A 25834-nucleotide genomic window follows, 5' to 3' on the forward strand; every position below is an offset into this window, starting at 1 on the left:
CACTCTCCTCATTCACGGATTTACTCACACTCGTTTTTTGTATGTCCATCACATTTTGTCCTTTCAATTTTTCCACACATCAGATTTAAAATTTGCGTTTCTTTTGGTTCCGCCATTGTCACTCCACTTGTAGAGAGGCATTAGAGTTGCACGCATGGGATTATGGGAATTCTAGTTTCCGCGTCCTCCACTCGCTCCACTTGGCCAGAAAAAAACGACACGTGTTGCCCGGAAGACCTAAAGTTTTACCGAATCATGTGACCACGGTGGTACCGGGAAATTTTGATACCGCAATACCACGATATGTATAATACCGTTACATCCCTTATTTTAATCGTTCATGATCAAATCAAGACATTTTCCATGAGATGTAAGTATAATGCAATTATAAAAAAAGAGATAGAAAAATAGAAAATAGTAAGAAAATATATTTTACCTAGCATGCAGATAGCATGTTGGCCTTTTGTTATCTCTGTCTGTGCATATAAATGTGTGTATGTGTTAGAGAAAGCATTCTTATTCAAGTGGCAGTATGAAAATGTTTTAGACTGTTGGCAGTAAAGGTTGAAATGTAATCTCTGCATGTTTTCATGTTAGAGGCACTTACAGATTTTATGCTTACAGTTCACATTAAACTTTGTAAGCCTGTTATTTGAAGTGAGTGTGCACCGAGTCTGATCCGAGTTTGTTCAAAATGCATATTCAGCTTTCCAGAAAACAAATTGATTTTCTCAACATCACTACTTTGTTTGTTAGCCTCACCTCAGTTTTAATCATTTTGCTACTACAATCTGGCTGTGGTCCATTTATTTAATCTGTCCAAATCAACCTGCCACCTGACCGTCAATCACTTTCCATCATCGACAGCTACTTTCACGTGAGCTTTGAGAATTACACAAATCACTAATATCTATCTTAACATCAGCATTTTAGCTACTTTTAAACCCCTTAGCCGAGACCAAGACATCAACGTCAACCTGCATCCACAACGTTTGCAATGTCTCTGAAAACTTCCGACCAAATTGCTGCTAAATTGCAGCCTTCACTAACGCTATTGCATTGTGTGTTGGCATCTTTAGCGTCCAGGCCTGTCAGTTAGATGGGGAACACTTTTATGAGACCGGAACGGATGAGGAACGGGACGAGAACAGTCAGTCATGTGGGATCTGGGATGCGGTGAGAACAACGAGAGGGGGACAGATTTGATGGGATTTCTGAAATCCGTGCGGGCCATGATGAATGTCTGAAATTGGTTTGTCTGGGGCTTGATAAGTCATTTGTTTTCATTAGCCTGATGGTAGCCTAAGTCCACAGTGTTAAAATGATCGGTGTGCTGTTGAGGGAGCTTGGATAAAGATGAGGCCTCTCTGCTTTCCTGGTCTTCATCCTGCTCTAAGAGAATTATCCAGACTCGGCAGCCCGGCCTGCCCTGCACCCCTGTGGACAGCTCCTGATCAGATAGACCTCTGACAGCAAAATATCATTCACTCCCCATCGCCGCTGTGCTCTCATTGGAGCATGTCCATTAAATATTGACGAGCCGTTATCTCCGGGCACTGAGGGAGACGTAAAAATAACGCAAAGAATGGGGAGAGGATGGGGAGAGGAAGATAAAGTCAGATGTGAGAGTTTCACCTTACAAAACACGACAAGCGGTCCCTTGCAAAGCGCCCTCTGCTGTTTATAGTCAGTCCTGTGTTAAACTGATCTCAGACCTGTCAGTAAAGCCCAATGATACTTAAGTACACTTGGCCAGCATTTGCTCTTAAATGTCACTTGTACTTCATAGAGATGATTGTATGGAGAACAATAAGGCCTAAGCACTGTTGCTAAGCATGCTCGGTTGAGAGACTTGCAGGTGGCACTTAAATGCATCTTTCAGCTGCCGAGTGGATTTTTTGTGCATGTATTTCCTAGGCCTTGAAAAAACTACAGCCCGTAAGGCTTTTGTAAGGCTTTGTCACTTACGTCCGGCACCGAGATACGATGGTGTGACACCAAACATTGCCGACAGTATCAGGAAATAATCCAGCAGAAGAGTAGCCTAAAATAAGCTTGTGGCGCTAGCAAGAGTGTGAAAGGGGATGTCCATATGAGTACAAATCAGAAAAAAAGTTAAGTAAACCAATTAATTCAGCAAAAGCAGTGGAATTTTTGTGTGTGTGTGTGTGTGTGTGTGTTTGTCTTGTTTGTAGATGGGTTCATGGCCGCACATGCGACAGATAGAGAAAGAGCCACATGGCAGCAATGTTGGGGGCCCATATGAAGCTTTCAGGCCTTAGTTAATTGGGAGCCTTCACTATTGATTAGGAGATTAGGAGTGAGCAAGCATGGCTCCCATAAGCCAGCGCACACTCTGCAGGAGAGAAAGTGTGCACGAGAGTGCTGTGTTTGTATGTTTGTGATGATCTGATGGCAGTTTGATTCTGATTATTTCAGCTCTGATTATTCTTCTAGTTCGGATAGTTGACAGTATTTGAATTTATCTTTGTGTGCCAATTAAAAGGTCATTCATTGGTTTATGAATTACACAATGCGTGCCTAGGTTTTAATTCGCCTGGAACAGAAGGGGTTAACATCTCTAGCCACGACAGTATAAAAGCAAGCAAAATCAATAGGAGGAAAAATAGGAAAATGACATGCCCCTCCAGTTGGGAGATCTAATCTCCAATATCCATTTACAACACTATGACTCGCTTTAGCAATTATAGGCCATCTCTACTGGCGGCCTCTCCTTTGGAGCGCTGTGGAAATGCCTTTAAAATCCGCATTCAATACCAAAACCGTTTGTCTAGTTTTCGAAAAGGCACATTTTGAATAGTGCAGATTGAATATGTTTTGGTATGTACAGATTCTGATTGAACAAATTCCTTCTTTCTAAAAATAAACATTGTGTATTTTTTAAAAGCTATTTGCTGTTCCATTTGCTTGATGTTATATTTAAATAATGCCGTCTGCTAGGCTAACTGCTTGCATTAATTCACATCGGGATGAATGCTGTAAAACCATAACATACTGCAGTTGGAGAATGCAAGCCACTTCTTTTTTACTTGTCCCTTTCCACTTCTCTTTGCTTCCCTCCTTTTCAAAGTCTTCTTAAGGAGCGCTTTGTAGTGGCCCCGTCCTGTCTTATCAGCACTGGCACGAAACACTTGCCTCTGTGACTGTCCTTATGTTCTGAACGAGCTCCCGCTTTTGTGCTTTCTAATGAACTTTGACCAAAATTAGACATACTCTTCAACTTTTTTAAAGCCGTGCCCCCCTGAATGGATCCTTTGTTGTGGCGGCAGCTCTGCTCTTGGCTGAAGAAGGAATGCTGTGTGTCTCGCTCTCTCTGTCATTCTGTTTCTCTTTCTCATATACATGTGGAATTTTAGTCTTAGTCTGAAAGAGAGAGAGAGAGAGAGAGAGAGAGAGCAGAAGGACAGAAGTCCCTCAGGCGTTTTAGAGGACATCTCTGCTCTTACAGATATTTTGCTCATCATTTTTTCTCAGTCTTTCTCTGTCTAACACTCTGTCCCTACTTCTTATGCGTCATGTCAAGTCTCTCACTTTACTTCTTTTTTTGTTGCAGCCTTCATGTATTCACATTTATATCGGAGACCGGGGCTACAAAAATATATTTCCACTTTCATTACCCCGAGAACAATGTTATAGTTCATTGAACACAGGTTAACCACGTGACATGTTGTCACACTAGATGGGGTAAGTTGTCACAGCGGGACCTGTAATTAAATAGGTTATTATAAGCTATTCAGCAAATTGTACACAGTAAAACTTTGAAATATTAGTAAAAATTATGAAATACCAAACAATTACAAAAATTTTAAACAAGTAATATATAGAATGTTAAAGGTAATGCACAAAAAAATCATTGTTGTGGCATTGAGCTCAGATCCAAAAGAAAATAAACGCCACCTCCATCAAACATGAAATAATGATAATGAAAACTGAATGCTCTCGGCACATATTACAGTATATGTTCGTCAAATACCTTTGCTTCAAATCTGCTTAATCCGCGCCTCAGGCTATTCAGAAATACTGCTTTTGTTGGCAGAATCCGCTAAACGCCACATAGATTTTTAAGCATGTATGATGAATACACTCCAAATGTGGCAGCCACATGGATCACAGTTCCCCCTCATGTTTGGTTCAGTTTCTTTATTTTTACATTCTGATATTTTGCAATGTTTCGAGTTTCGTTTTTAGTGATTTTGCAACTATGTTTTTTTAAAGGGGACATATCATGAAAATCTGACTTTTTCCATGTTTAAGTGTAAGGCTGAAAAATTATCAAGAAAATGTTTTCCATACAGTATCAGTCGATATCGATAATTATCATGATAAATGACTAATCTTTATTCCTGTCAAATTTAAAGGCAGATTTTTGATCCTGAATTAAAGTTGTAAAAACCAGACAGTTAATTATGGTTTTAAACTACTTTTTATTCAAAACATGACAAATACAAATTCTAAAATCTAATGTATTAAATGTCAATATATTTGTTATGAAATGAACATTTCTGACACAGAAAGCAGCAGGCTACTGTCACTTTAAGACCCAAGACAGATTGCTGTAAGTTTCAATATACTGAGTAACATCCAGCTGTTTATGTTCATTTAAACAATAAAGAAAACTTAGTTTAGTGTGTTGTACATATACGAGCTATACACGCTGATAGTCAAGAGCGTCACGTTGCTGTGGGAGCAAACACTAATACAGTATATTCACTGCAGTGGTGGATCTGCTGTGTTTCCTCAGTTTCCTGAATTTGTGAATGTCCTGTAAATATATTTTTAAAGCTGTGTGGACGTTGAAAGAAAGTACAGTATACTGTACCTATTTTGTCTGCTGTGTTCCGGGCTTTGATGAAACCTGTTTGCGCGTCCAACATTACGCAAAAGGAAAATGTTTCCGCGCATTTGGATTCTGTGATTCCGTCCGGGTTATCCGCATTGCGGAAATCAAAGGGCCCTATGATTAGTGTAAGCATTATCGATCACTTATCGAACTGTCATTATTGTTTTATCTGGAAAATTTATCTCTGTAAAATGATTGTTACTTAATTATCGCCCAGCACTATTTAAGTGCTAAAATTGGGTACCCAGTGCTTCTATCAACCTAGAAAACATAAAGAACAACAACCCAGTAACTAAGTTTTAATAAACCATTCTCTGCAAGCATGTGAAAAAATAGGTCATTGAAATTTCTCTCCCCTTGTGATGTCAGAAGGGGATAATACTGGCCATTAATCTGCACTATCCAACCACAGCACTGCCATTTAGTACAGAGATCAGCTCATTTGCATTTTAAAGGACACACTTAAAAACGGCACATTTTTGCTCACACCTACAAAGTGGCAATTTTAAAATGCTATAATAAATGATCTGTGGGGTATTTTGAACTAGAACTTCACATACGTACTCTGAGAACACCAACGATTTATTTGACATCTTAAAAAAGTCCTTGTGAAATGTCCCCTTTAAAGAAGTGGATTTTGTTTAGAAGTGGACGTTTTTGCCAAAAAAGCCTGCTTGCACTAGCGAAATACAGTCAGATTTGTTAAATACCAATGAAACGACTAAAGTGACATTTGTGAAAATTAGACATTTCAATTGACCTTTTGCAAAGATCCTCCCCCTTTTGCTATGTTCGACATCAACCGTAGCGGTTCCACTCCACTTGAAATAATAATTTTTAAATAATTATTTCTGGAAAAACTATGTGTTAATTTCAGACAAAAGAACACTGAATCCAGGATGTGAAAATGACTCTGAATGAAGTAAACAAAATAAAGATGAAGCTAGAACCTACAGGTCATAAAATGTCTGGTATCACCTGGCGATCATGACATATACTGGCAGTGTCAGAAGTTTTAAGATACAGTCCAGGGTAGCTTCTCATACAACAACCTATGAGGTAAAACTCAAATGTCAGTTTTTAATAAAGTCTGTATTGCTGTACGTACAGTCTGACAACCGAAACCCCACAGTGTGAGATGATTTTAGCTGGGATCATGTTCGTACAGTGTGACAACAAACAACAATTGTAATATATTGTTTGAAAACAAATAGTGTGCGGCAGGTTTAACTGAGGTTTGATTGTCGGATAAAATGGCGAATGGTAACAGAGGCACATAATATTTGTGTTATGATTGGTCAGGTCGCCTGTCAATCAAACTCCCGGCGAAAGGTCAATTACGTACTTAAAACCTTTTCATTGCCATTAAAGTTAAAGTACTGAACCTAAACATAAGAGCCTGATAAAAAAATGCTTATTTACAAGAAAACATGTCAGATGCACTTAGAGGGGTTTGCGTCTGAACTCCTTATCTCCTTAATTAATAAATGGTATAAAATTTCAACATGGCCCGAGCTGACATCTTTGAAAAATTACCTCTGTTCTGGGAACACAGTTAAACCTTTTGGTTTTAATCTACCTTTATTATATAATTGAGTCTTGAATATATGCTAGTGTGGTTTTATTGTGTTTACTTGTTTACCCAACAGCCATAGCGAAAATCTAATGATACTGCAGTTTTAGTTCGGAGGATAGAATTCATTCTAATTTACTTGAGTTTAAAGAAGGTATAAACAAACAAAACCGCTACTAGAGACAAACACACATTTGTGTAAATGTACTTTTTGCCCAAAACCTTATAATTACTGTGATATAGCCTGTGATGACTTCACTGTGTGACAACTTGCCCCGCTAGCCCTCATATACTCTCTCTGTCTTTCTCTCTCTCTCGGACTGGTGTAAATCAAGGTAATCGGGCTCTGTTTAACCTCCATCAGTATGTCGTCACCAGCCGTGTCCTCATGCTGTTTTACGTTTCTGGCCTCCTCTCATCACTACGTTGCTTTATTGCCCCTCATGCTGTTTTCTGCCTGTGCGCCATGTGTGTCGGGTGTACGTCTGCGCCTCGCATCCGCAGTCACCCTCCTGATCTTTACAACGATCCCAATGCGCTTGACACAAGACTGTTAGGCAAGGTGGCAAGGGAACTAGGGCTTACAGCATTTATAACCACAGTTTCACATACACACCCGCCCTCCCCCAATCACACACACACATTCATACCCACACACTCATCGCTGTTTGTGCTCCAATTACATATTTATGTTAGTCAAGCTGAGCAGAAGGCAAAGCGGAGGCACGTCAGTAAGTTTTAGCAGGTGGGGGCCGATTGGTATCAACTCCCAGTGGCTGACAGAAGATAGACGCATACAATGAACCTTTTCCCCAAGCTATAACACACACACCTCTCGTCTTACACCTCCAGCATTTCCGCTACGGGGTTGAGCAGAACGGGAAGAAGGGAAGCAGAAGCGGCCTAGGCTTTTCAGAAGGAGAGAGAGAGGGAATGTGTACATTGAGTGGTGAAAGTGGAATGAGATAGATGATGAATTTGCTTGATTCATTAGCATGATGAATGAGAGAGTGTTATCAGGCAGAGAGCAGAATCACAGGCTGACTGATGTGTGTGTTAGGGATGCTAGAAAAAGAGTCGGGCCCTTAGGTCGTTGACATTTAGAAACCCCAGAGACCGGGCTGCCCCAGAGCCCAAAACACAGCACGGGGAGTCAAACGCACACACGCACAAATCAAGGGGATAGAGTTTTAAAATCATTAATATATACACACACACACACACATACTCACTTAACAAAAACCAATAGAAAACTAATAGACTACCTACGCTTTGTGCTCATAAGTAACAATGAGAAATCCATAAGAGCGATGTAAGCAGTTATAAATGAGTGTGATTTGCGGTGTATGGCCTCCTGCCATTTTTTTGAGAGCACTGAATACGATTAAGAGAAAAGAAATTATACGCTTCAATAGCTCTTGCCTTTTCACATTGTCATTATTAGTGTCAGTTTAATCGTTTACTTATGTGAAAAATATCCTGGGTTGCTTGTTGTCACTGGCCACTAAAATCATCTTGTTTCAGGCAGTAGCTGAGATATATTTCCGTCCTCCTTTAAGTTTCGCAGCTCGGTTGCATGCGTCTCTGCCTCTTTTTTTTTACGCAGCTGATCGGTCTTCTAAGTGAAGCGCAGGTTTTTTTGACTGTCGGTTGTCATCTTTACCGCTAATTATATAGAGAAGTATGGAGATTTGGATCATTAGCAATGCTAATAGTAGCATCCTGTGAAACAGACACACCTGGATTGAGGCGAGACAGCTGGGGTAGGTATGGATTATAGACACAGGTGCACTATTCAACAAGCCTGCCAGCATTAGATGAATGTTAGAGTATGTGCTTTAAACAAAACAACGATGCTAAAATTGTCCATGTTTTTGTGACATTAGGGTGAGGGTTCACATTTCTTGGAGCTGTGTGCATCACTGTATTTTTGTGCAGTTTCAGTCAATATTCTACTTTTAGGTTTGGAAGTACTCTACAATGGTAACAGAGGAAACTTTACATTTGTAACTAACATCAAACACCTGTTTTTTGTTTGTGTTCTCACAGATCGGTTTCTTGATAAACGTGTGTACGAAGCAAATACATATAAGCTCGGATTTTTTGCACCTGGTTTGGGAGATTTTTGGGGGGTTTACAGGCTTATACATAGCTGATATATGGTTAACTGAACACCCATATCTGACGAATTGTTTTATTGTTGCAGTGATTGCATGGCAATTCTTATGTGTTAAAATCTGTGATTTTGAAGCTTTGATTGTGTTTATTGTGGGCAATATAACATGTGTTCATGTTTCACGTGTAAAAAACGTGGAATTTTTCACACAATTTACTTATCTGTATAGCACTGTTTGCACTGTCCTCAAAACAGGCTGATGTCTTCCTTGTTATGTGAAGTCCCTCCTTCAGAAAAACGTAACACGTTCTGATTGTGTAGTTTGTTTAGTGTGCTGTGATTCGATAGCAGCTTAGCTTAGCAGAGCCGTTTGAGCCAAAGCTGGTGATTGACGTATTCATGTGGGCGGAGTTTAGTCAACGAACTGAAACCCCGCTGTTTCAGCTCGTCTACCTCAATATCGTTTTAAAAAATGGAGCTTAAATGCTGTGAGAAGAACGGCCGGGAGTGGGCGGGGCACATGATTTAATAGACTCAAGTAAAACTGTTATAGTTAAAAAATAGCGTGTTTGACTATAATGAAAAATCCTCAGGACATGGTACCGCATGCTTGCCTAAATGCAAACTGTCTTCATGAGCAAGGTCCACCACCCACTCTAAGCTTTTCCAAGCAATCGATAGCAAACCAGATGCCTGCAGACAAGCCGAGCCTGCATCACCATTTGCCTGTTTATACTATGCCTTAAACGTATATATAGTTTGTGTTATGTATAGGAAATGTATAGACATTTAAGTGCATTGAAAGAGATGCTAAATTGAATTTCGACTACTACTTAGAACTGGTAGGACGAGTCTAGCCCTAACAGCATCGATCGCGGGGAAAATCATCCAATGTATTTACACTGTTTCACCACAGAAACACCTGTGACTTTGAACGGCTTTTTAAATTACTATGTGTTCTTACAGTGTTTAGTGTTGGGCGGCACTCACATTTTACTTTACTATACAGAACCGTATCCGAGTTATATTGCCCTGAGCCCCAGATACGTCCGCTGGCTGGGCTGCACGGAACACATGCACACGCACACAAGTGATACATCTTCTCATTGGATTGGAACAAACAATCTCATAAATATAAATGAGACACTGACATGTCATCATTGTACTATAGTGCTTTGGCATGTCACAGCCTGTGACGTTGACACGATATGGAGTTTAATCCCGAAGACAAAAATATCACAAAAAAGCTAAAATTGTTCTGTATCGGCATAGAATTTGCAAGCAATACATTGATTATCGGAGAATCGTGATACTATATTTCCCGGGAGCCATGTATTGTGTATCGAATCATATTGTGAGGTACCCTTCAATTCCCACCCCTAGTTTAGAATCCAGGACTAGGCCTTAGTTATAGAATAAGATATTTAAGGGGTCATTAAACCCTGGTGTTTTAGGTCCAGTCTACCTCAATATTGTTTTAAAAAATGGAACTGAAATGGGCGTGGACAGTGTGAGAAGAACGTCCGAGAGTGGGCGTGGCACATTATATTATAGGCTCAAGTAAAACTGTTATAGTTGAAATAATAGTGTGTTTGGAGATAATGAAATGTCGTCAGGACATGGTACCGCATGCTTGCCTAAACAAACTGCCTTTTTGAGCAAGGTACAAAGTCCACCTGCCACTCGAAGCTTTCTCGAGCAAATTCGTAGTCGATGGCCAACCAGACGCCCCGCAGACAAGCCGACCCTGCATCACCATTTGCCTGTTTATACTATGCTCTAAACGTATATATAGTTTGTGTTATGTATAGGAAATGTATAGACGTTTGAGTGCATTGAAAGAGATGCTAAATTGAATTTCGACTACTACTTAGAACTGGTAGGACGTGTCTAGCCCTAACAGCATCGATCGCGGAGAAAATCATCCAACGTATTCACCACAGAAACACCTGTGACCCATGAACGGCTTTCTAAAATACTATGTGTTCTAACAGTGTTTAGTGTCAGGTGGCGCTCACATTTTACTTTACTATACAGAACCGTATCCTCGAGACACTGACCCGTCATCATTGTACTATACTGTAGTGCTTTGGCACGTCACAGACTGTGACGTTGACACGATATGGAGATTAATCCTGGAAGTCAAAAATATCACAAAAAAGCGACAAATGAACTAGTTTTCTCCTACTGTTAAAATTAACAGATGCTAACATTGTCTTCTATGATGTGCAACACAACTAACTCTGTTAACATCTAAAAAAATGGTGGTTAGTGTTTCATGAAGCTTTAAGTAGTTTTTACAAACAAAAACAATTACCTTACAAAAACATTATTGGTGTTCAACTTGTGACAAAACATATATATGTTAAGATATGTCAGTGCAAGATGTTTTTAAATTAAATTAAATGTTTTTTAATCTGGGACTAGGATAAGGCCTGTCCGGAGATATATCCAGCTGCAGCCCTGCAGCGCCACGATTCAGGGCGGAAGTTGAACCATATATGGACTCTTACAAGAGTCGTGAAAACCAACATTTCTTTGCGTAACTATTACTTTTCTCATGTATTTTGATATAAATACTAAACATTTGAATCATATATATGGTACTTAAAAACAATACATGAAAATAGCCAAATATAAATATTTAAGTAATGTCACTACATACTTTTTCATTTGATATAAAGAGATTACATTTACTTCATGTTCATCATCCGTATCTACTTTAAGTATTTGTTACAAAATAAACATTGAAACAGAGCATAATTTTTAAATGTCAAATACACTTTATTTTTTTTAGAATTTCAACTACACATTAAATAAAAGATATATTTCCTAAGTAAATATTTTTGCACCACAATAAAAACAGAACGCCATGCTGTTAAGTTTTTGCAACTGTCCCTCACTTCCGCGTTTGTCCTGAAGTTCATGCTTTGGTGCCGCCCCCACTTCCACCCTGAAACGAGCGCCCTGGATCGTTTGCTCTGAATCGTGGCACTCTGGGGCTGCAGCTGGATAATATTGCCTGTCCGAGAAACCGACCCTTTACTTACCATGCATTATTCAATTTTTTTCTTTAATTTGAGGAACAGGTGACTTTCATTAAAGGTGTGGTAAAGATAATTGTGTTAAATACATGTGCTCAGTGGTAGAGCACAGCACTAAAGGTCATGGGTTCTAATCCAGTGAACACATATGGCGCTTTTCCATTGCATAGTACCCCACGGTTTAGTTTGTGTTGGGTTACTTTTGAGGGCTTTTCCACTGGATGCAGTACGTAGTAACCGATTTGTTTTTTTGTACCACCTCGGTTGGGGTTCCAAGCGACCAGAGCTGATACCAAAACATGACACGAAAACACTGTAGATCACTGATTGGTTTGCAGTGATTCTTGGGAATTTGGATAAAACAGGTTTAAATTTTGAAAAAAAAGTTAGTTAAATTACAAAATCTGAAGGCATATCATTATAGACCAAGGTCTTGGCTGTTCAGCAATTTACTGGTGCAACCTCCCCTATTCGTTTTTTTTTTTTCATAAAATAGGCGTTTTTCCAGTTATTACTCATACAACATTTACTTTAAGCCTTGATAGAAAACATAATGATTTTTTTATTTAATAAACATATTTTTGTATTAATAGAGACTATTAATTTAATAACGCAACAGCACTGAAGAAACATATTGTAAGCATATTCATTTAAAACAAATAAAACTACGTCTGATGGTGGTGACACTAATCTGACGGTGGTGACATTGGCCTCATTATTCCAAAATGTATACCACTCAAGTCAATGGCTTCTTGCTTAAACTTTATGTAAATATTTGGTCCAAAAATAACAATCCTGAGCCCTGTGATGAAAAAATATCAAATTATACCTTCCTTAAATACATAAAACCTGACAGAAAAGACCGAAAACCTGACAGTGGTGACATTTGACGGTGGTGACAAAAACCTAATATAGAAAAAAATAGATGAGTTCCATCTTGTTTCCCCTCTGTTGCTAGCTACTTCAGACCTCTTCTTAAAACGTGATACATTTATTTCATAATCTAATCTAATATTTTTTTTACAAAGATGACGGTGTTGACATGTTATGGTTGTCACAGTAGCTGTGTCCAAAAATATGAACAAGTTTAAGAGAAAATAGCAAACATACAGGAGCTTGAGTGATCTTGAAGCATGCAGTAGAGCTGAAGGATTGAAAATGGGGTCCTCAGGAATGCAGTTGACCCTGTAGTTGTCTGATTTTATTGCTTTTTATAAATATCTGACGGTGGTGACGAATATGTGGGACACATTTTGAGCAATCACAAAATAATAGTAAATATTGAATAGATTAAATATTGAATATAATCAAAACTCACTGTCTGTAGTTTTTAATACATATTACAATGTACTCTTTCATGTGGTAAATATATTATTCAATTTAATTATTACTTTTGGCTTTTTTAATCAAGTTGAAATGATTATCTCTTAACCGAGGACAGCTGATTTTGTAGGCAATGGGCCAGCATATAATCATTAAATTAATAAAAAATAAACCTATAAACGAACCTTACATATGTGCAAAGGACCCCCTGATTATAACATTGATTCTTTTTCTTCATGAAAATGTTATTAATTTCCAACAGAATTAGCACTTTTATTAGTGGGACATGTTTTTGCCAAAGTTTCAAGAATCAGTGTTTGAGAGAATCGTCACTACCAATGTAAACACTATAGTGTAAAAGATTAGCTTTACCTTTATGCTAGCTTGTGCTGTCTTAAGTAAACCTGTTGTTTGTGCTTTGCTGTAAGTTCCCAAACTCCATTTTAGCAATGAAAATCATCCACATGTTGAGAATCAGGAACATATAACAATGTTTTTCCAGACTTGCAGTTTGTGGCAGCACATTCGCGAGGCGCACGTCCGCATATATGCTTAAATGCAACTTCAATGAGGCTCAGCGGAGCACATCGACTGACAACACGAGTGTTTGTACAGAAGCTGTCATGTGAGACAGAGGTAGTGATAAACATTAAACATAAACATCTATTTGTGGTGGTCAATTTTAATTTTGTGGCGATGGGGTACCGTGGGGTACTATGAAATGGAAAAGCGCCAATACTGAATAAAAAAATATGGGTAGCTTGTAAGGCACTCTTAAGTTGCTTTGGATGAAAGCGTCTGCCAAATGCATGAATGTAAATAATCAATTATAATAATAGCAATTATTATAATGTTTTGTTGGGCCTTTTTGGTAATTCTGTGAGCAAGGAACAATTTGACCCTGTCTGTAAAATCCAGGCTAAAGTCTCATAATCTAATTATGGGATTAGGAGCATCAAAGTTTGATTTCAGTCATTAATTTCACTATGATTTAAATCTTTGACATGGCTTTACTTAGTCAACATACTGTATCAGGGTTAAATTTCTCACAATATTCTTTAAATTATGTAGGATGATTTTTATGTAGAAAACAGTAAATCACAAAAATTGACTTTAGCTGGCTTTTCACAGCATGGGTCACATATAGTAAACTGATTTCATATTTGGTGATGTTGACATTAAACATGGGCTTCTGAAAATCTAATGTGTGCTATTGTCAGCCTGTTGCGAATCAGTGGGATATTTAAACAGTATTTGCAAATGAATAGAGATAGATGGGACATTACAGCACAAATAAAATAAAACCAATTTTTTTGTAACTTGCATGCAGACTGTCACTTTAACAAAGATCAGTTCTTTAAGGAGCTGCATACTGTATGTCCATATGCTTGCCACACGACTTTGGCTCTACCTGTGCAAGTGGCTGGGTAAAGACTTCCTTTCATTAGTAAGAGGGCACATCCAGTGTCTGTTTACAGTAATGGCTCTTTTATGGTGGCAGGATGCTGGCTGCAGCAGTCGGGGCCAGGGGCACTGCTCTCTCTCTCTCTCCATCTCTCTTTTTCTCCTTCAATGATAAATGGTCCTATCGCTGGTTTAAATTATTTCCTACAGATCTCATTTAGGGCCTTGAAGAAGAGATCCACCCTGTTTATTCATTTCACATTTGCACCCGGCTTCAATATCTTTGTCTATGCCTGCAAAGAATCACCCCCCACACCACCCCTTATTCTCAAGAAAAGGAGGGAAAAAAAGCAATTTGCCCAATGTACATAAAATGATGCTCTCACAGTTTTGATAACCTGCATAAATTATAAAGCGTAATTAAATATTATACCCTGTGAGTTGCCAAGGAGAAAGACAGAATGATAGAGAGACAGATAGAAAGAGGAGACGCATGGCAAGCATGTGAGGTTAAAAACGAAAGACGGGTAGAGAGGGAGAGAGAGAGAGAGACAGCTGTGTGTTGCTCCTACTTCAAAAAATTGTTCTTATTGATTCTTTCTTAAGGTGAAATAGGTTAAAGATAACAATAGCAGGAAGGTAAGAGCAGATATCAGAGCGTGACGCCGTGGCTTTGTTTAGCTCACATAAATCAGAGGAGCTTTTGGCATTGTGAGATTGCCGCAGAGGTGGCCCATATATTTAAATGGAGTATTAAAAATTTAAATTGTTCGGCACATGGAAGGCGTGGATGTGTCTCTTGCGAGCACGCGATTGACCCAAAAATATATTCAAATTACCACAGCTAAACAGCATCTGCTCCACCCAGTGTGCGTGCGTGTGTTTGTTTGTGTGTGGGAACGAAAGCGTGAATTAACACTTTAAGCGTAGAAAACCATATTCTGAGATCTGCTCAGAAAAATAACTTATTCAGTTGATGTGTTTTGTTGGTAACTTTGTAGTCCCAAAAGAGGTGGCGGTGAGGTTTTCTACCAGAACAACTTGTAGATTAAACCTGACAATGGAAATGTGTGAGATGACAACTATCACACAGTATTTTATTGAACTAATAGTATTAAAAGGTGTTGGTAATCACATAATCATTTGGTCGCACTTGTATTAAGTTTATAAGTGACAGAAAAGATTTCATTAAACTAGTACTTTAAGTTGAAATACATTAAATACAGTAAACCAAAGTTTAATGGCAAACGTATTTAGAGGTGGGCTATAGTACATATTGGCCTGGTTTCACAGACAAGGCTTACTAAAGCCAGGACTAGGACTTAGTTAAATTAAGATGTTTAAAGGGTCCATAAGGGGGCGTGCACACCAAAGCTATTACGCCCGCGGCCGGCGCAAGTTTTCAATTGATTCCAATGGAAACTTATCGTTTTTCAAATAAGCCAGCAGCTAGCGTTTTTTTTTTCCGCGCTGAAGAGATTCAACTTTGAGTGAAAAGCTCCGCTCGTCAATGTCAGTTCTCACACGGCCATCCAATTACAATGGAGGAGGGGAGGGACATTACCACAGCAACCAACCGGCTCACAGCTCAAGTATCAGATCTACCAAAGCGCTCGGCTGAAAAACAGCTGGCATTCGGTGTCCTCAAGGTGTTTTCAGCCGCGTTTAAAAGTTTTGGTGTGTCCAGCCCCTAACACATGCTGTTTCTGCATATCTGATGTTAATCTGGAATACCTATTCATGCATATCAGTCATGTGACTTTTTACGTAATCTGCTCTTTTTCCTTCATTTTGAGTACCTACCGAGTACCAGTAGGCTACTGACAAGCATTAGCTAGCTCGCTACGATTTACGGATTTCTTATCTTTTACTGCGCGATATCTTATCGTTTGCGATATACCGCCAAAAATTATGCTTGCGGTGAAAATCTCTCGCCTCACGATAACAACGATAAATCTAGTTGATGAGGTTTGTGCGCACCCAATTCACTGTTCACGTGCGGAGTGAAGGCTGAGAAGATACTTGTTGTTATTACCAGGAATTTACCAGAATGCATTTACCAGTGAATACAAAAACATGCTGTTCACACATGCAGTGACGTCTTTTTACCAGTATGACATCATTCAAATGTATCAAATACCAGTAAACTCGGAGAAAAAGCGGAAGTTACCTGTGGCGCTCAGTGTTGTATTTGTAAACAATGGCGGGTTATGACTTAATATCCATGTCCCTATTTTGTTGTTTTCACATCTGTGGCAAACGCTGACGGTCGCGAAGTTGCTCGTGACCAAACAACATTGCATTAGGCGGCGTCAACGGAACCTGTGTTTACACATTAGGCTTCACAGAGGAGCGAGGTAAAGTTGAGTTTTAGGTTTGATATTCGCTGCATATCCGCCTAGCCTGCTTCAGGGGCCGTCTACAAATTACAGAGGGTGTGCTAAGGACGTCGGCAATTTGGCAAATAGATGTTAAGCTGTTTGAAACAACTTTGGTGAAGAAATGTGGATGTTAACTTCAGGTGTGCTCGACTTTTAAGCAGCACATGTGTGGAAATGCAGGGGTAAACGCATCATCTATAAAAAAAAAGTTCTGATTGGCCTTAAGCCGAAGCTGTCAGCGCGGTCTGAATGCCGGTAATCCTATATTTTTCGTTCACAAATAGCACTTACTGGTAAATTACTGGTAATCTTACAACCTGTCTTACTGGTAAATTGGGAGTACAGATTTACCGGAAAGGTTCTGTTCACACATTACCTGTTAACTGCAATTTACCAGTAAATTACCAGTAAAGACTGTATGTGTGAAAGGGACTACACTAAACTTCTTTACTTTATCAGGTTACTTTAACATGTTTGTTACTTTATCAGGGTTTATTTGCAGTTGTACTCTGTTGTAATTTTAAACACATCTAAAGACATTGTTACTTTTCCTGTTTGCACTATTTTTGCACCATGAGAGTATAAATAAATACAGAATCTGTGTTTTCATTTTAAACTTGTAATTGATTTGAATTATTATTGTGTAATTGTTGTTGTGTGATGTTTTTCAGCACAGTCACTAGACACAACTTAAACATAACCTAATCTGATATTTTACAGAAGAAAATTATTTATCGTCATTTTTATTGTCATCGCAACAAACAACTGAAATTACCGTGATACATTTTTTAGGCCATATCGCCCATCCCTAGTACGGATACAGTAAATGGCTATGAAAGACAACATTTTGCACCTTGACTGTCAAAAAATATCTTTGTTAGGGTGTGATCCCTACTCGATTCCTGATGCGTTCTTCCAGCTGCTGTCCACTGCTACCGAGCTATCACTATTTTTACAACACTAAGAAGGCGCGACACAACATAAAACTTTGCTCAAAGTATCACCTGGATCTCTACACATGAACGCAAGCATTGACAACATTGCTTTTGTACACAGAATTTACTATAAAGAAAGGTTTGAAATTGACTTTGGTTGTTTTGGTGTCCGCTCGCCATCTTTGCCAGACATAAAGAATCGATCTCCGAATGCGAATAAAGTTCTGCATAGGTGAACTGCCAATGCTGTCACTAATGTCAAGCTAGGCGGGTGTGGACTCCAAAACCAGGCACCTGAGCTCTACCCATTTTTTGCCCTTTTGCCCATTTCCTGTTATCCGCGAGTGATGCGTGGTAACGCACTGCCAATTATTATTATAAAATGTTCTTCACAAATGTCCATATTTTTTACAGTCTGTGATCTTAAATCAAATCAATTGCACAGGCATATTTTAAAATCTGTCAGTGCAAGTTATTTTCTGTTGAGCTCCAACATGTGTCTTAGTATAGGACTAGCTTTACGCCTTGTCTGTGAAACCGGGAGATTGTGCTATAATTTGAAAAGGTCCATTCATGTCACCCAAAATTAGTATGATTTTTATTATTATTAATAATGCCACATCTGATCTTTCTAGACTGTTAAGTTCAGGACAGGTTTTTATTTCTATATTTTAATAAATACATATTCTGGGCTTAGAGTTGCTTTTTCCTTTTTGGCTAGGGCTGATGCCTGACACCAAAAAATAGGTGCATGACATCCCTGGATGACATAATCGTTGCGTCATCATACACGTCTTAATATTTACCAACACATGCTTGACCGGGTCTAATCACACACCCCCAACCAATCAGAGGTGGCAGTAGCGTGTAGTACCGTAATAGTAGGTTGAAGAAAAGAGATGACATCAGTCTCTCTTTCTGGTTCATCCTTATCTTCTGCCAGCGATCTCCTGCCATCATGGTTTCTCACATTTAACACTCAGCTCACACGCCAGGATGCGTGGGTGTCCATCCACGTCACCGTGTGAGAGAGAGTATGTGTGTGTGACAGTGTGTAATATGGTTTTGTAGATGCATGAATCTGCTGTGTGGGTGTGTGTGACTGTAGATGACCAGACGTGTTTACAGTGCACCTCAAAAAATATGTTTGCCATTAGAGGACTTAGAGGATAGAGATCTTTGCTTTACGGTATTTGGTTAATTCTGTCATTTATCAACCGTCGTGTTTTTTCTTTACTGACAAATCGATCTTGCATATTTATGAAACAACACGAGGGTGAATAAATGATGATATTTCTAATGGGGTGGTTTCCCGGACAGGGCTTATCCTAGTATCAGCCTAAAATGCTTTGAGCTGCCTTAATTTAAAAACACCTCGTCCTGACATAAATCAGTGCCAACTGTTTGGCTTCAGCTCCAACACTGCATGTTTGATTTGAACTGTTGCAGTACAGTGAACTAAATCTAATGGGTAACCATCCACCCAGAAAACCAGCCGAAAGAGTTTTATTACAGTGTACATTAAGCCTCACCGTGGCCCATAGCTCTTGGTTACAATACGATGCAATTGTTGTGTGTTTTACGTCAGTAATCCCTGGAATACGTTGCAAGTGTTCTCGTCCGGAATACATTATAGGTGATGCCGGAGAGATAGCCTGATGGATCTTTATAAGTGTTTCATTAGCTGAATAAAACTATATACATAAAATAAATAAGAACATCTATGTGTCGGAAACCCCCACTGGAATTGATGATATTCTTCTGTCTTCTATGCGTTTATTCAAATTTTACAGACGGGGGACTTTTTCCAGTTCAGCACCTCGAAACACTTCAGTGTGAGAAAAACGCATTATGCCTGTGTTATTATACAATTCATCACCAATAATAGATTTGTTTACGGGGCCCTGACGCAATGCGCTCACAGCGCTGCTTTTCCAAAATAATAATGATAATAGTAATAATAACCCAAATGGTGGGGAGAGGCTCGGGAGAGGATGTGGGTTCATGTGCGGTGGGGGAGGAATGGAAAGGTGGGGAGGGGGTACTGGGACATTTCAAATAGTGTTTAATGTACGAGCATGCATTAGCACGGCCCAAAAATGCTGTTTGGATTGTGTGGCGTATACTTTACACATTAATGCATGTGCATATCATAAAAGAAATGTTATTTGTTTTCCAAAGAACCGTTTAGGTTCTTGCTTACCTTTTAGAAATTTAAAGAACACTTTTACAAATAAGGTTTTATACAATGTTATTTTATTCTTCTAGAACAATTTTTGTTTGTATGGTTCTATAAAGTTTATGTTTCAAAAAAGTTCTTGTATTGTTTATGTATTGAAAAGTTTAAAAAGGTAAGACTATGTAAAGGTATGAATAAAATACCTTTGTTCTTCATTCAGTCAAAATGATTTTTTCAATGGCATTGCTGTAAAGAACCTTTTGAAGCACCTTTATTTTTCTTAAAAAAAACAACAGATAATTTACTCACCACCATGTCATCCAAAATTTGAAGTTGATTTCTTTCTTTGTTCAGTCGAGAAGAAATTATGTTTTGTGAGGAAAACAATCCAGGATTTTTCTCATTTTAATGGACTTTAATGGACCCCAACACTTTATTGCAGTTAAAGATTGCAGTTTTAAAGGACTCTAAATGATCTCAAACGAGGCATAAGGGTCTTATCTAGCGAAATGATTGCCATTATTGGCAAGAAAAATAAAAATATGCACTTTTAAACCACAACTTCTCGTCTTCCTCTGGTCGTGTGACATGTCAGCGCAACCTCACGCAATACATCATGACGTCAAGAGGTCACGGATGATGTATCGATACCACGCCCCAGTGTTTACAAGTGTGGATAAAGAGGAACGTTCAGACGTTGTTGTATGAGGAATAAAACTGAATAATGTCTTTGTTTCAGTTTATTGTTTAAAATGGTCCGCAAATGTGAATTTCATATATGTAACGAGTGACCTTTCAATGTCATTACGCAATTACGTGAGGTCACGCTGGCTCGACACACATAGCCGGAAGAAGTTGTGATTTAAAAGTGCATATTTTTTATTTTTCTTGCCAAAAATGACAATCGTTTCGCTAGATAAGACCCTTATGCCTCGTTTGAGATCCTTTGAAACTGCAATTTTATAGTATTGGGGTCCATTAAAGTCTATTAAAATGAGAAAAATCCTGGAATGTTTTCCTCAAAAAACATAATTTCTTCACGACTGAACAAAAAAAGACATCAACATTTTGGATGACATGGTAGTGAGTAAATTAAATTATCTGGGGTTTTTTTTAAGAAAATTGACTGTTTTCTCTACATGGAAAACTGTATGCATTTGGAAAGTTCAGTCGATCCTAACGGTTCTTCATAGAACCATACATCCCAAAGAAGAGACAATTTTTAATTTATCCGAGATGGTAAAAGTTCACAAGATCACAACCCTACAGGTGTTGAACGTCACCATTGTACACTTGAGTATTGTACTTGACATTAGTGTACTCCATAAGGGCTGTTAGACATTTTCTGAAAGCTGCTTTGGATAAAAAGCATCTGTTGAATGAATACTTTGCTTTGAATATATTCTTGCATATACTGTCAAAAGTGCTCATACACTTTCGAACGCAAATACTAAATGCACTATTTTAAACATATTGGATTTTATGTGGTAATAATTGCAACTTTTCTTTATGTGTGCAGAAACGGTTCATGGAGAATTTCTGTCGGATTCACAACAGGTGTGTATGCACATAAATTTGGTCGTACCCTCATTCCAATGTTGATGAATCCAAATTATTTTAAATGAGGGAGTGCGTGCCCACAGTTTGCAATTTGCATAATACATCCAAGCCATCTCCATAGAAATGCTTTCCACTGTACAGCCATTCGTCACTATTTGCGACCGCATCCTTAGCACCCGTGAGCAAGTAAAGTTAAGTTCTTAAAACTGCAATATTTGTGATAAAAAACACCTATTAATAGTAGACAATTATGCAAAACCTAATGCGGATCAAGCCACAACACAAAATTTGTATGTTAACCAATTCCTTCTTTTTCAGGCTCCGTAGAGGTTTAGATTTTTAAGCATGTTTGGTTGACTCGGTTCTAAAATTAGCAAGACATGTAAGTGCGAAAGTAATGAATCATCATTTCTGTGCGAAAACGTTGGCACACAGATTTTACACTTAAATCCGTGCATATGCACAGTTAGGCAATGAGACCAAATACATAGACAGTTTCTGTTGCGTGCTTTCGGTTGAATAAAAAAGACCAGTCAAACATAACCGCACATGCACGCACACACACACACACACTTGCGCACAAAGCTCCTTGGAGGAGACTCTGGCAGTGATATGAATCTCTTAAAACCCTCCCTTGGTCTTTTGTCTCTGTTGAATAAATCAGCGCTTTAGCCTGACTTTAGCAGTTTAGCGGCGGGTAATTTCAGCACATTCGCCCCTCCCGCTCTCCTCCGAGGCCTTAAATGAGTTCTCAAGCTGCCGTTGAACATAGCATAGCGTGTTTAAAAGATCACAGGGCGATTAGCTACTCCTCGGCGCTCGTGTCTGCGAGCACTCGCCCGTGCTTTTAAACAGACTTCGTTCGCTCCTGAAGTCTGTACCACTTTAACTGCCCTGTGCCGCCTCGCAGGGAAGATATAGCTTTCCCCATGAGCCTCCGCGCGCGTGTGAGATTGTTAAAACAGTCTGTCTCCTCTTTGTGTTGACAGACGTGTAAGAGTTCTTGTAGCTCCGCCGTCAGTTTTGAAGGCTAGCCCCACGGTGACATAATCAGCTATGACAAGCTCATCAACTCACATCTCCACCTGCTGCTTGGGCACACACACACACAAACACCAACCACATGTGCATGTGGATTGGCCAGCAATATCCTCATGCTCACAGGAGAAATATATATTGTATAAATATGACAAGGTGAGGTTTGGATCTGGGGTTGAGCTGGCGTATTAATTATTTGACTTTTATAAACGAGTTTCAGTAATATATATTTTTTGTATGTGAGTTTCATCCTATGATGCCCAAATTGTCTTTTGGCTAAATATTTGTAAACATTTTATGAAGTGCTACATAATGAGAGTATTTGTTTTTCGATGTATTTAACAATAATAATACTAATGCAAAATGCATCCTTCTGTTGCTATAGTTACCTACTCAGTCAAACGTGAAAATGCGTGCTCTGCCTAACGTGTAATTTTTGTGGTTACTGAACAGTTTGACAACTCAGCCGAAATATATTATAAATGCTTATATGTACAACGAATGTGCCCTTTAAAGAATTTTCTCCCTTTATTTTGGGGGATCAGACCCCCTCTCCCTATAATTTCCACCTTGGTCTGAACATTTCGCAGATGCATGGTGCCACTGGCAACCTTTACTGTAACATTACCCCGTGCCAGAAATGTTGTCGTCTGGATTTGATTTAAGATATGGCTATAGACCTTTCAAAATGAAAAACTGATATGTGAGGAAGGACACTTGCTGATTTTCTGTCCATATACAATATGGCCCTCTATCCTTTTAAACTGCTGAAACCACATTCTGAAGCCGTAATACCTAAGGAAAGGTCACGTAATAGAGTCGTTTTACCCACAGTGACACATCGAAAGCGTCTGATGTTATTGCACAGCATTTTAGTGCATGTTTAGGCCACTGTTTGTGGTATTTTATTGCTTCCTACACATTATTACTGTCCCATTCATAAATGTTTGTTCCCGCTTAGTAATTCGAAAGGAAGCCTATATGTCTCTGTGCGTTTTACCGTGTTTGACAGCCACCCTCCGCTCATTCATTTTCCGTAACCTGATTTCAGCGCTGCAAGTACACCAGCCCTGCAGCTTCAATGGAGCTCTCACCTGAGTGAGAGAGAGCGAGCGAGAGAGAAAGAAAGAGAGAGAGAGATGACTCTACACATTTGATATACCGTAATGATTGGGAATATGATGGTTGCAAATTCTAAACAGGTGTGTGTGTGTGCGCGTGTGATTCTCCATATGTGGCCAGGTGCTGTTCTTGACCCCACCTGTCCTCAGCATTACCATAATCAATTTAACAGGACAGATTAATAATCAAATATTCAGATGATGATTGCTTTTGGACTTAAGCTAATCTTTTAATGCCAGTGACCACAGATTTCATTGGTGTTTATGCTGTGGCCGGCGTGTGCTGCGTACGTACGTGTAATATTAAGGCAGCAATTGTATTGTATGGCTTTTGGCAGTGCCCCACAACTCAAATTGCTTGCATTTTTTCAGTCTCGTAGTCCTTAGGTGCACGCGTGTGTGTTTTGTGTGCGATTTTGTATAAATCTCTCAGAGAACATCAGTTATGCTTATGAATGCAAAAACAGCTCATTGACTCTGAATTGTTTTCTTAGCAGTTTGGTTAGGAATATAAATAGCGTTGCATCTATAGCGGACCCCAAACCACTATTCATTTGGAATTGTGTGTGTGTGTGTGTGTGTGTGTGTGCATGTTAAAAGGGTTGAATGGATGAACTGGAGAGAGACATCTTTTAGCGAGGCATTATCAAATGTTTTCACTCAAAAATCCAATGTGCCTTTCAGTATTGAGTGGAAAAGAACATGTTCTTAGTCTCACCCTGCCCGCTGGAATTAGTCAAAAGACCATTTTTAGTAATAAATTATGCATTGAAACAAAGAGATAGCCTCTTTTTTTGTTCCCCTCGCGCATGGGCTGCCTCGGCAAATGCCTTTAAAAAAATCTTTAAAATTGTCCATTCAACTCAAACTTACTGAGTGTAGCAAAAATGTCAAAGGCATAAAGTCAGCGAAGATTGAATAAAAAAATGGGAGGAGACAGATTAGTCATGCAGAGAGCCCACACAGTCTTTCAGGCCGGCACAATACCACTTTTTATAAGCGCTCTATCTACACAATAGCGCCGTTCAATATATCGAGGATGATACATGGTCAGACGTGTAATCTCCCTTTGATTCCTCGCACTCATTCATTCCGGAACCTTTTCAGGACTGACACTGATGAGCTCCAGGCTCCCGCAGCTCTCCGCGCAGCCGGCAACCTTCTTTAAGAGTTCATTATGTAGGAACATGGAGGATAGGTGTCTGTGTCCGACCTGATCCCCCCTCCCTCCTTTTGCCGGCTACTCGGCGGCTATCTGATGCCATGTCAAGAGGTGATCGTCGGAGAGGAACGTAGGGCGGTCTGTTGTCATGTTCATCCGTCTCGGGCGTTAACGACGGGCCCGATTGACGGCCCTGACGGAACATTAGGTGTCACGGCATACGCGCCGGCAGGTGATAACGGGAGGCAGGATGATGTGGCGGGGCTTTTGGGTGAAGATGGAGTAAGCTAACACGCCGCTCAGAATAACGAAAATCAATCAATCTAGAGCCTGCTTCGAAATATTCCAAGATGGAGTCATTTCATACATGACAGAGCTTGGTATGGTTACATGTCAGAGCAAAGACTGACAGACGTGTCGATCACATATGGGTACGGTGCCATACGTGTTCCCGTTCAGGCTAAGCATTTGGCATGTGCGTATCGTGGCGTTCGGATGATGGAGGAGGGGGAGGAGTGAATCAGTTTCCCTGGGAGACAGTGGGCTGAATTACTGACGGGTTTGTGCACCACTTAACCTAATCTAGCATATGATTATGAGACTCAGTCAGGGGCGCCTCCCTCATACGCATCAATGCCAGCCTCCTTCTGCCTGCCGGGCGTGGCATACACACACACACACTCGCCTCCTAAAAATAAACATCATCTCCTGTACAACCGGCAGTGTTTGAGTCTACCTGAGCACAGTGAATGTGGGCACTAAATATTATGACTGCCTTGTGTCCTGCAATAATTGATTCCCCCTCCCTGCACATGCACATATATACACACACGCACACACTGCCATTTACTTCCTCCGAGCTGTTCATTTTACAAATTCTATAACCTTTTAGAAATTCTTTCTGTGGAGAAGATTGCTGCCTGGCCTCAGATTCATTATGGTGATTGAATCCTCTTCAATAGAAAACTGTTTAAAGGGGAGAGAGAGAGAGAGAGAGAGAGAGAGAGAGAGAGAGAGAGAGAGAGAGAGAGAGAGAGAGAGAGAGAGAGAGAGAGAGAGAGGTAACATGGGTTAAAAGCTTGTCTGGGTGACATAATTCACCTCCACTGAGGCAAACAATCACATCGTATTGTGACC

The 25834-nt window shown here is 39.5% G+C and overlaps 1 protein-coding gene across 10 annotated transcripts in view; it reads left to right on the forward strand.

Annotated features, from left to right (window-relative positions):
* The window catches only part of znf536 (zinc finger protein 536), a 374641-nt gene that overhangs the window by 57770 nt on the left and 291037 nt on the right, over positions 1-25834 (forward strand). For 2 of the 10 annotated variants that reach the window (XM_055208265.2, XM_055208311.2), the window contains exon 4: positions 21336-21373. The exons of the other annotated variants lie outside the window; for them this stretch is intronic. The gene's annotated coding sequence lies outside the window, so the exon portion shown is untranslated. The remainder of the gene's footprint in view (positions 1-21335; positions 21374-25834) is intronic. 10 annotated transcript variants of the gene reach the window in all.

Source organism: Misgurnus anguillicaudatus, chromosome 21 (assembly GCF_027580225.2).
Source record: "Misgurnus anguillicaudatus chromosome 21, ASM2758022v2, whole genome shotgun sequence".
Classification (NCBI taxonomy): domain Eukaryota; kingdom Metazoa; phylum Chordata; class Actinopteri; order Cypriniformes; family Cobitidae; genus Misgurnus; species Misgurnus anguillicaudatus.